Source organism: Belonocnema kinseyi, chromosome 6 (assembly GCF_010883055.1).
Source record: "Belonocnema kinseyi isolate 2016_QV_RU_SX_M_011 chromosome 6, B_treatae_v1, whole genome shotgun sequence".
Taxonomy (NCBI): Eukaryota; Metazoa; Arthropoda; class Insecta; order Hymenoptera; family Cynipidae; genus Belonocnema; species Belonocnema kinseyi.
The window spans coordinates 7,774,847-7,786,332 of NC_046662.1; positions in this window are offsets into that span (position 1 = coordinate 7,774,847).

Here is an 11,486-nt window from a genome sequence, read left to right on the forward strand (position 1 = left end):
AAAAATCTACGTTCATAATTAGATTTCAAATTATAAAATTATATATTTTTTTGAAAGTTAATCTTATCCTTTACAAATTCTTCTTTTTCTGTTGAAAATTAAAGTATTTCAGTTCAATATTTGTAATTTCAGTTCAAAAATTAATTTTTTTATCAAAAAATGTATCAATTTCATTTTTGATTGAAAGTTGATCTTTTTTAGTTCAAAATTCAACCATTTTTTGATGAAAATTTGTCTTTTTTAATTGAAAATGTAACTACTTTAAAAATTCACGGATTTTTGTTTAGCTCTAAAAGTAGATTTATAATGATTTATTACTGTGAGATTACTTTCAGTAATCTCACATCAGCAGAGTGGCGATTTGACCGGGAATTTACTTCTGATTGCAGTAAAATTTAAGTTTTTATTATTTAATTAATTTTGATAATTAAAAAAAAATTAAACTAAATGCATGAAAATTTACCTAATTTGTGGAAAATTCGTGAAAATCTTGTTTTCAAATTTTTTTAAAATTAAAGTATTTCAGTTAAATATTTATCATTTCAGTTAAAAATAAATTTTTTTATCTTTGAATTTATCTATTTCATTTGTAAAAGAAAAATTGAAAAATCGAGTTCAAAATTTAACAATTTGGTTGGAAATTTGTTATTTTTAATGGAAAATTCAACTATTTCTTTGAAAATCCACGTATTCCTTTGATACATCGATTTTTTTTTATTCAAAATTATATTTCTCTTTGAAAGTTAATCTTTTTCTTTACAAATAATTTTTTCCTGTTGAAAATTAAAGTATTTCAGTTAAATATTTATGATTTTAGTTGAAAACTAATTTTTTTAGCTAAAAATTGATGAAATCCATTTTTGATTGAAAGTTGATCTTTTTTAGTTGAAGATTCAACCATTTTTTAATGCAAATTTGTCTTTTTTTAATTGCATATTCAACTAATTTAAAAATCTAAGTTTATAATTCGATTTTAAATTATAAAATTATATATTTCTTTGAAAGTTAATTTTATTCTTTACGAATTATTTTTTTGCTGTTGAAAATTAAAGTATTCCAGTTAAATATTTGTCATTTCAGTTCAAAAATTAATTTTTAATCAAAAATGTATCAATTTCATTTTTGATTGAAAGTTGATCTTTTTTCGTTCAAAATTCAATATTTTCTTTATGGCAATTTGTCTTTTTTAATTGAAAATTCAACTAGTTTAAAAATCTACGTTCATAATTCGATTTTAAATTATAAAATTATATATTTCTTTGAAAATTGATCTTATTTTTTGCAAATGCTCTTTTTCTGCTGAAAAATTAAAATATTTTAGTTAAATATTTATCATTTAAGTTCAAAAATGAATTCTTTTTTTCTTCAAAAATTCAACTGCTTCTTTGAAAATCCACGTTTTTTTTAATAAATCGATTTTTTTAGTAGAAAATTACATTTTTCTTTAAAAGTTAATTTTATTCTTAAAAATGCTTCTTTTCTGTTAAAAATTGAACTATTTCAGTTAAATATTTATCCTATTAGTTGAAAATTAAATTTTTTAGCTGAAAATTGATCAATTTTATTTTTGATTAAAAGTTGATCTTTTTTCGTTAAAGATTCAACAATTTTGTGATGAAAATGTATCTTATTTAATTGAAAATTCAACTATTTCTTTGAAAATTGACGTATTTTTTTAATAAATCGATTTTTTTGTAGAAAATGATATTCTTATTTGAAAATTAATCCTCTTGTTTACAAATTCTTCTTTTCTGTTAAAAGTTAAATATTTCAGTTCAATGTTTATCATTTTAGCTGAAAATTCATTAGTTTGGTTAAAAATTAATTTTTTAGCTCTCAAGTGATCTATGTCATTTTTCAAAGAAAAATTGATTTTTTGTAGGTCAAAATTCAACAATTTGGATGAAAATTTGTCTTTTTAATTTTAAAATTCAACTATTTCTTTGAAAACCCACGTATTTTTGTTAGGAAATTATATTTTTCTTTAGAAGTTAATCTTATTCTTTAAAAATGCTTCTTTTCTGTTAAAAACTAATATATTTTACTTACATGTTTATAATTTTAGTAAAAAATTAATTTTTTTAGCTGAAAATTCAACTATTTCTTTGAAAATCCACGTCTTTTTTAATAAATCGATTTTTTGGATAGAAAATATTTTTATTTGAAAGTTAATCGGGACGACTGGAAAATCCCGAAAAATAAAATATCCAACACTGTAAGATTCCCGAATTAGAAAATTCTCGTTTAATCAAATTCGCGAATAATAAAATTGCCGAAAAATAAAAATATCGATTTGGAAAATTCTCAAATAATAAAATACACGAGTAATAAAATTACCGAAAAATAAAAATACTGAATTGGAAAATTCCCGAATAATAAAATATTCGAATAGTAAAATTTCAGAATTATAAAATTCCGGAATTGCAAAATTCCCGAATAATAAAATTCTTGACAGTTTATAATATTACCGAATTGGAAAATTCCCGACAGTTTCAAATAGCAATAATTTTAAATAAAATATTTCTAGGTAACGCATGTTTTTTCCATGTTCACAGTATTTGAAAAAATCCAAAAAAGGTTCGCAAAAATAAAATTTTAAATTAATATATATATAAAAAAATACTGTGAACATTAAAAAAAACATGCGTTACCTAGAAATATTTTATTTAAAATTATTGCTATTTTTAATTCAAAAAATAAGATTCGAAATTTTAAATGTTAAAAATAATTTTTGAAACTAATATCTTATTGTTGTATTTGTAATTAATAAAAAATATTTATAAAAAATTCTAATTGTTAAAATTCGGGTATTTTATAAATCGGCAATTTTCTGTCGGGAATTTTCCAATTCGGTAATATTATTAACTTTCGTAAATTTTGTTATTCGGTAATATTCCAATTCGGGAATTTTATAATTCTGAAATTTTATTATTTGGGAATTTTCCAATTCGGTATTTTTATTTTTCGGCTATTTTCCAATTCAGTATTTATATTTTTCGGTAATTTTATTATTCGTATATTTTATTAGTTGGGAATTTTCCAAATCGGTATTTTTATTTTTCGGCAATTTTATTATTCGCGAATTTGATTATTCGGGAATTTTCTTTTTCGGGATTTTTCAGTCGTCCCAGTTAATCTTCTTCTTTACTAATGCCTTTTTCTGTTAAAAATTGAAGTGTATCAATTAAATATTGATCATTTTAGATGAAAATTAATTAGTTTGGTTGAAAATTAATTTTTTTTAGCTCTAAATTAATCTATTTCACTCTTGAACGAAAAATTGATCATTTCTAGTTAAAAATACACCAATTTGGATGAAAATCTATATTTTTTAATTGAAAATTCAAATATTTCTTTGAAAATCCACGTCTTTTTTTAATAAATCGATTTTTTGGGTAGAAAATATTTTTATTTGAAAGTTAATCTTCTTCTTTACTAATGCCTTTTTCTGTTAAAAATTGAAGTGTATCAATTAAATATTGATCATTTTAGATGAAAATTAATTAGTTTGGTTGAAAATTAATTTTTTTAGCTCTAAATTAATCTATTTCACTTTTGAACGAAAAATTGATCTTTTCTAGTTGAAAATACACCAATTTGGATGAAAATCTATATTTTTTAATTAAAAACTCAAATATTTCTTTGAAAATCCACGTCTTTTTTTAATAAATCGATTTTATTGGTGGAAAATGATATTTTTATTTGAAACTTAATTAATTCTTAATTTTTCTAAATTTTTTATTAATTCTTTTAGCTGAAAATTGATCTTTTCTGGTTCAAAATTCAACAATTTGAATGAAAATATGGTCTTTAAATTGAATTGAAGATTCATCATTTTAGTGAAATATATTATTCAATGCTTGAAACAAATGCTTTTCTATTTTGCACGCGATATAGAAACAAAAAATGAGGATTATATTAAAATTAAATTTTGTACCGTGGTTTTTTTTTTATTAAGTAAAAAGCAATTGCTTTCGTTGGAAAATCGGGGGTTTTTTTAAGCGTGCTTAAAGTTTGTTTAAACTTTAATATAAAATTAAATAAGAATTTTTTTTAAACTTTAAAAGTAGATTTATAATGAATTAAATCAAACTTTGTTTTATCACTTTCAGTAATGTCACATTCAGCAGGGTGGCGATTTGACCGGGAATTTATTTAAGAAGTCGGGGATTTACTTCTTGATCGCAGCAAAATTCAAGTTTATGTTATTTAAATAATTTTGATAATTGAAAAAAATTAAACTATATGCATGAAAATTTACGTAATTTGTGGGAAATTCGTGAAAATCTTGTTTCAAATGCTTTTTTTTAAATTAAAGTATTTCAGTTAAATATTTATCATTTCAGTTGAAAATTGTTTTTTTTAGCTCTGAATTTAACTATTTCATTTTGGAGAGAAAAATTGATATTTTCGAGTTCAAAATTCAACAATTTAGTTGAAAATTTGTTATTTTTAATTGAAAATTCAACTATTTGTTTGAAAATCCATGTATTCTTTTAATACATAGATTTTTTTTATAAAAAATTATATATATTTTTTAAAGTTAATCTTTTTGTTTGCAAATGCTTTTTTTCTATTGAAAATTAAAGTATTTCAGTTAAATATTTATCATTTTGCTTCAAAAATAATTTTTTTTAACTTAAAATTTATTTATTTCATTTTTTATTGAAAGTTGATCTTTTTTCGTTCAAAATTCAACAATTTTTTGATGAAAATTTTTCTTTTTTGTTTGAAAATTTAACTACTTTGAAAATCTACGTATTTTTTTAATAATTCGATGTTCTTTTGAAGGAAATTATATATTTCTTTGAAAGTTAATCTTATTCATTACAAATGCTTTTTTGATTTTGAAAATTAAAGTATTTCAATTAAATATTTATAATTTTAGTTGAAAATTAATGTTTTACATGAAAATCGATTAATTTCATTCTTGATTGAAAGTTAATCTTTTTTCGTTTCAAATTCAACTACTTCTTTGAAAATCCACGTATTTTTTTAATAAATCGATTTTTTGGTATAAAATGATATTTGTCTTCGAAAGTTAATATTCTTGTTAAAAAAATCTTTTTTTAAATTAAAGTTTTTCAGTTGAATATTTATCTTTTTAGTTTACAATGCATTAGTTTGGTTGAAAAATTTATTTTTTAAGCTCTTAATTTATCTATATCAGTTTTGAAAGAAAAATGGATCTTTTCTACTTTAAAATTAACAATTTGTATGAAAATTTGTATTTTTTTAATTGAAAATTCAATTATTTCTTTGTAAATCCATGTATTAAAAAAAAATCGATTTTTTTGGGTAGAAAATGATTTTTTTTTTTTTTGAAATTTATTCTTTGTGTTTAAAAATGCTTCTTTTTTGCTAAAAATTAAAATATTTATCATTTTAGTTGAAAATTCATAAGTCTGGTTGAAAATTAATTTTTTAACTATAAATTTATCTATTTCAATTTTGAAAGAAAAATTGATCATAATTTTAATTAAAAATTAATTTCTTTGCTTAAAAAGGGAGCTATTTTATTGAAAACTTATTTTTTGGTTCGACGAAAAGGAATTTTTTAAACTGAAATTGTCACTCAGTTTGAAAATAATCATTTTTAATTTAAAATTCTTTTTTTTTTCAAAAATTAATTTTCTTGGTAGAAAATTTATCTTTTTGGTCAAAAAGTTCTAGTTCAAGATTCATAATTTTAATTGAAATTTCATTTTTCTGGTTTATAATTCAACTATTCCAGTCAAATATTTATAATTTTATTTGAAAATTTATCACTTTGCTTGAAAATGTAACTATGTTTTTGAGTTTTTTTTTGTGGAAAATCATTTTTGCGGCAAATATTAATATATTCCTTTTATGACCGGGAAAATTGAAAAACTTGACCGGGAATTTGAAATCGTCCGCCAAATCGCCATCTGAGGAAAATATCTTTTATTCATAATATTAATAAAAAATATGAAATATTTATTAAATCGTCATGTAAAATTATGTACACATATAATTTTTAACATTTATTTTATATACAAAATTCTCTTAATATTGAAGAAAATTGAATTTTCAACAACTTTCAATTTTTAATTTACTTCTAAAGTATCATTCTACTTGAATAAATGTTTAAATAGAAGTTGTAAATCTCTATGAAATACATATTTTTTGTTTTATTTATTTTATTTTCATTAAAACAACCCTTCTCGAGAAAAATAAAAAAAATCATGAGTTTTTCTTGCAACCCACGCTGGAAAATTTTGTATTAATAAGGAACGAAAAATTTGCACCAATTTTTGCAGGAAAATAAAATATAAAAATAATAAAAATTGAAATAAATATATTAAAATTGTAAATATTTGGACGAATTTTGTACTTTTTTATTTATTTTCTACATAATGTTTTTTAAATTATCCTTCTAATATTTTACAATATTGTAATTAAATATACAACAACGTTAGAAAGGAAAAGACGAAAATTTACCTAATTCGTCTCAATAATGGTACTTTTCTGTATTTATTGTTGTAATTCATTTTATTTAGTTGTACCTTCTTCTAAAATGTTTATAGTTAAAAAAAACTGTTGGAATTTTTGTTTTAAAGAACTACGAAAAACTACATTTTCTCGGCGAAATAAATGATAAATATAAATAATGTTGCATATTTTTGGATTTTATTAATAAAAACTTTTTTTTTATTGTAACCAAATTACATATAGTTGTTTTTTATGAAAAACAAAAAAATAATAGGACCCCAGATTCTTTTATTTTCACTCTCTATTGTAAATAGATATAGGCAATCTGAAAACCAAAATTTTGTATCAATTTTGCAACAGATTTAAAAAAAATGGGTCCAAACGTTCTCTTTTAATAACCGCTAATAAAAGTACAGTATTAAATAATTTATTATTAATAAACATAATTACAGAGAATTAAATTACAAATATATACGAAATTAAACGAGGTGAAGTAACAAATTTTGTTCTTTTTAAATTCTCTTTACATATTAAGTATGTGTTTTATTTATGGAGGGTTTTCTTACGAATCTGCGTATGTATATGAATCTAATGTACAAAATCATGACGGTATATTTTTAGTGATATTATGCTGTATGTACTTCCAAAATACAAGGCTTGAAACTTTCAAAAATTCAACAAAAAAATTCATCAGGCAGTTGTTTCTAGACAATATAAAAACACCAATAATTCGGTGATTTTCTTTATAAATGCTTGCGTTTTGGTATCATGTTAGTAAAACTTAAAAAATTTCGTAATCAGTCACATGATACAAACATTGGAATAAACATTATATCAGGCTGGTCCGAAAAAGGATGAATTTTTTCCAAATTCCTCTCCTACAAATTGTTCCTTTTAGCATCAAAATGTCTCTTGAATTTTGGCGGTTTAAAAATATATATATTTACGAGTGACATGCTCATTTTTGCAAAAAAATTTATGATTTTATCCTTTAAGACAAAAAATAAAAAAATTGCAAAATAAATGAATTTTGAAAAAATATTTCCACTAAAAAATATCAATTTCGTAAAAAAAATGGAATAGTTGAACTTTCAGTTGAAAAAAAAAATAATTTTTAACAAAAAAAATGTTCAGTTTTCATCCAAAGTGATGAATCTTTAAATAAAAAGATTAATTATCATAAAATACAATTTTTCGACAAAATGCATGCATTTTTAAGAAAATTGGAAACAATCAACTTCTAATGTAAAAGTTTTTCAGTTCAAGAAATTTAATCGTTTAAATTTCAATGTTTTCTAGCTTAAAATTGGTTAAAATACTGTAATTAAAAAAACTAATTTATTGATATATTCTTCAATTTAGAGAATTAAAAATTATATCAAAGAACTCTACAATTAATCAAAATTAAAGATTCTAAATTTTTCAGCTAAAATTAATTTAATTAATAATTGTTGAATTGAAAATTTTAGTGCATTTGATTTTAAAGGTATAAGTTTATTAAGCATTGGAATACAACATTTTTGAATTAAAAAGCTTTTAAACTGCAATTTTAAAAGTTTAAAATTTTTAGATCAAAATTTAATTTCCATTTTTGATTTAAAAAGTAATATTTTTATAAAAACTATTTTTTTTTGTTGAATTCAACTGTTTTTTATTTAAAATTTAAATCTTTTTTGTTGAAATATTAATAATTGCATTGTTCTAAAACTACTTTTTCATAAATTATTATTTTTTTTTAAAATATTAATCATTTTAGTGACAAATTCACCTTTTTGGTTAAATATTAAACTTTCTTGTTGAAAATTCATTTTTTTTAACAGAAAATTTAAATATTTAAAAATTCGTTGAAAATTCATCAATTTTGTAACAGTCAGCCTTCTTGGTTGATAATTAATTTCTTTGGTTAAATACTTAAAATTATAAATCTTCAATTGAAATAGTTAAATTTAAAGCAAAAAAAGAAAAGAATTTTCAACTAAAATGGCGAATATTTTACTGGAAAACTTGAATTTCTAACCAAAATATGAATTTTTAAACAAGAAGATTAATTTTTAAATAAAAAGGTTATTTTTCTATAAAAAAATACAATTTTCCATTAAATAGATGCATTTTTAACGAAATAGTTGAATTTGTAACTAAAGAATACAAATTTTTAACCGAAATTAATTTTTACCAAAAAAGATAAATTGGCAACCAAAACTGGAATAATTAAATTTTAAATAAAAAAAAATGTATTGCCAAACAAAGGAATTTTTAACTGCAGCTATGAAATTTTCAATTAGAATAAGTTAAATTTTCATTTTAAAAAATTACTTTCAGCAAAAAAAAAAACTAACGTTTAACACGCCAAAAATACTTACATTTTCAAAAAAGTGATAAATTTTCAAATATAATGGTAAATAAATAAATAAAATAATTGAATTTTCGACCAAAAAGATTAATTTCTGCCAAAAAATACGAATTTTCAACTAAAAATGATAATTTTTTAACCAAAATTGAATAATTAAATTTTCAGTCAAAAAATGAAACCAAAAAAATCAATTTTTATAGAAAGAGTTTAACTTTCAACTCAAATCAGTTTAAAAAAATCATTTTCGACTAAATTATTTTATTTCCTTCTTAAAAGATGAATTTTCAATTAAAAGACAAATTTTTGAATTTTGAACTAAAAATTATACTTTTTTAACCAAACATTGAATAATTACATTTCTATCCCAAAAATTTAATGTTTAACCAAATAGATGAATTTTTGACTAGAATTGTGAAATATTCAACCGGCATAAATTACATTTTCAGTAAAAAAAATTTACAACCAAAAAACTGTCAAATAAAAAACAAGTTTTCAATCAAACAGCTCATTTTTCAACCAAAGAAATGAATTTTAATCAAAAGGGTGAATCTTCAACTAAAAAAAAAAAAAGATTAATTTAAATAAAAACCGTTTTACTTGAATTCTTTAATTTTTAACTGAGAAAAAGCATTTTTATACAAGAAGAGTAACTTTCAAAGAAAAATACTAATTTTCGTATCGAAAAATATAATTTTTCAACTGAATACATGGATTTTTAACGAAACAGTTGAATTTTTAATTAAAGAAAACAAGTTTTCAACTGAAAATGAAATAGTAATACTTTTAGCCAGAAAAATTAGTTTTAAATCAAAAATAAGAGTTTTTACTAAAAAAGATAAATTATCAACTAAAACTTGAATAATTAAATTTCAAGTTAAAAAAATTAATGTTTAACCAAACAGATGAATTTTCAATTGAAATCAGTTACATTTTCATTTTAAAAAATTACTTCAAGCAAGAAAAAACTAACTTTAAAAAAATAGTTACATTTTCAAACAAAGTGATGAGTTTTATTATAAAAGTGTAAATATATAAATGGAACAGCTAAATTTTTGACCAAAAAGATTAATTTACGACAAAGAAGATTCAACATTAATTTAAAAAAAAAATATTTTAATTTTTAAAGAAAAAATATCAATTTTCAACCAAGTCGTTGAACTTTCATACAAAAAAATAATGTTTTAACCAAAAACAAAATAGTTCAACTTTTTGTTAAAAATGTAATTATGAACAACAAAATCGGATTTTAAGAAAAATAGTTAGATTTTTGGTAAAAAAGTTCCTTTTTATCCACAGAAAAAACAGTTTTCATTCAAATAGCTAATTTTTCAACCAAAAAAGGAAATGGATTTTTAATTAAAATTATGAATCGCAATAAAAAAATTAATTTTTATCAAAGAGTTTAACTTTTAACTAAATAATTTTATTTCCCTCCTAAAAGATTAATTTCCAATTAAAAATACAAATTTTTTTAATTTTCTACTGAAAATTATAATTTTTTAACCAAAAATTGAATAATTAAATTTCTAGTCAAGAAATTTAATGTTCATCCAAAGAGATGAATTTTTAACTAGAATTGTGGAATATTCAATTGAAATAAGTTATATTTTCTGTTTAAAAAAAATCATTTTCAATCAAAAAACAAGTTTTCAATCAAATAACTCATTTTTCAACCAAATAAATTAATTTTTAATTAAAACAATGAATCTTCAACTAAAAAAAAATTAATTAAAAAAAAAAGAGTTTATCTTTCAACTAAATAATTTTATTTTCAACTTAATCACATAAATTTCAAACTAAAATGAAATATATTTGACTGAAATATTTAAATTGTTAATCGACAAGGAGCATTTTTATACAAGAAGATTAACATCAAAGAAAAAGATTGTTTTCTACCAACAAAAAATCGATTTTTAAACTGTAGATTAACTAGAAATCCCTTTTCCAAATCAACAAAAATTATTAAAATAATGAAACCTTGAATTTAGCAACGATCAGAAAAAAAATTCCCAGTTTTTAAATTAAATTCCCGGTCACTTTAGACGGAATTAAACCAAAATTTGAAAACAAAAATGGATTATTTTAATGATTGCTGTTAATTATTTTACTTTGACAGACAAAAAACTAAAATATATATATGCAAAATTAAATTTATTTAAAATTAAATTTATTTTAATTTAACAATGTCAATTAAAATCAAATAAACAATTTACGGAACATTTTGATACCAAAAGGAACAATTTTCAGGCAATAAATTTTAGAAAAAAAAATTAATCCCGTGCTCGCTGATTGTAGGTATACATATTAATAATAATATAATAATAAAACACTTCTGCAATGGCCAATAATTTTAAATTACATTCTAAATACAAGGACATATCATCTTTTTCGCGCGATCACTCAGATATTTTATTAAAAAAGGAGCCAGTGCGATTTTTTTATTTTTTTTATTTTAACAAACATTAGTCTGGTCTCACGTTTTTCTACTTATTAAAAAACGTTTTTATTTTTAATATAGCGATTTCTCCTAATAAGGTACTTTTGGTCAAAAACGATAAGATTTATTTAGGGGGAACCTGCCTACAGTGGATAATCATGAATTAAGAGGACAAATAAAAAGGAAATTAATTAATTTCAATTATAAACACCCACAGTGTCTTTAGTATTAATTTAATTAAATATT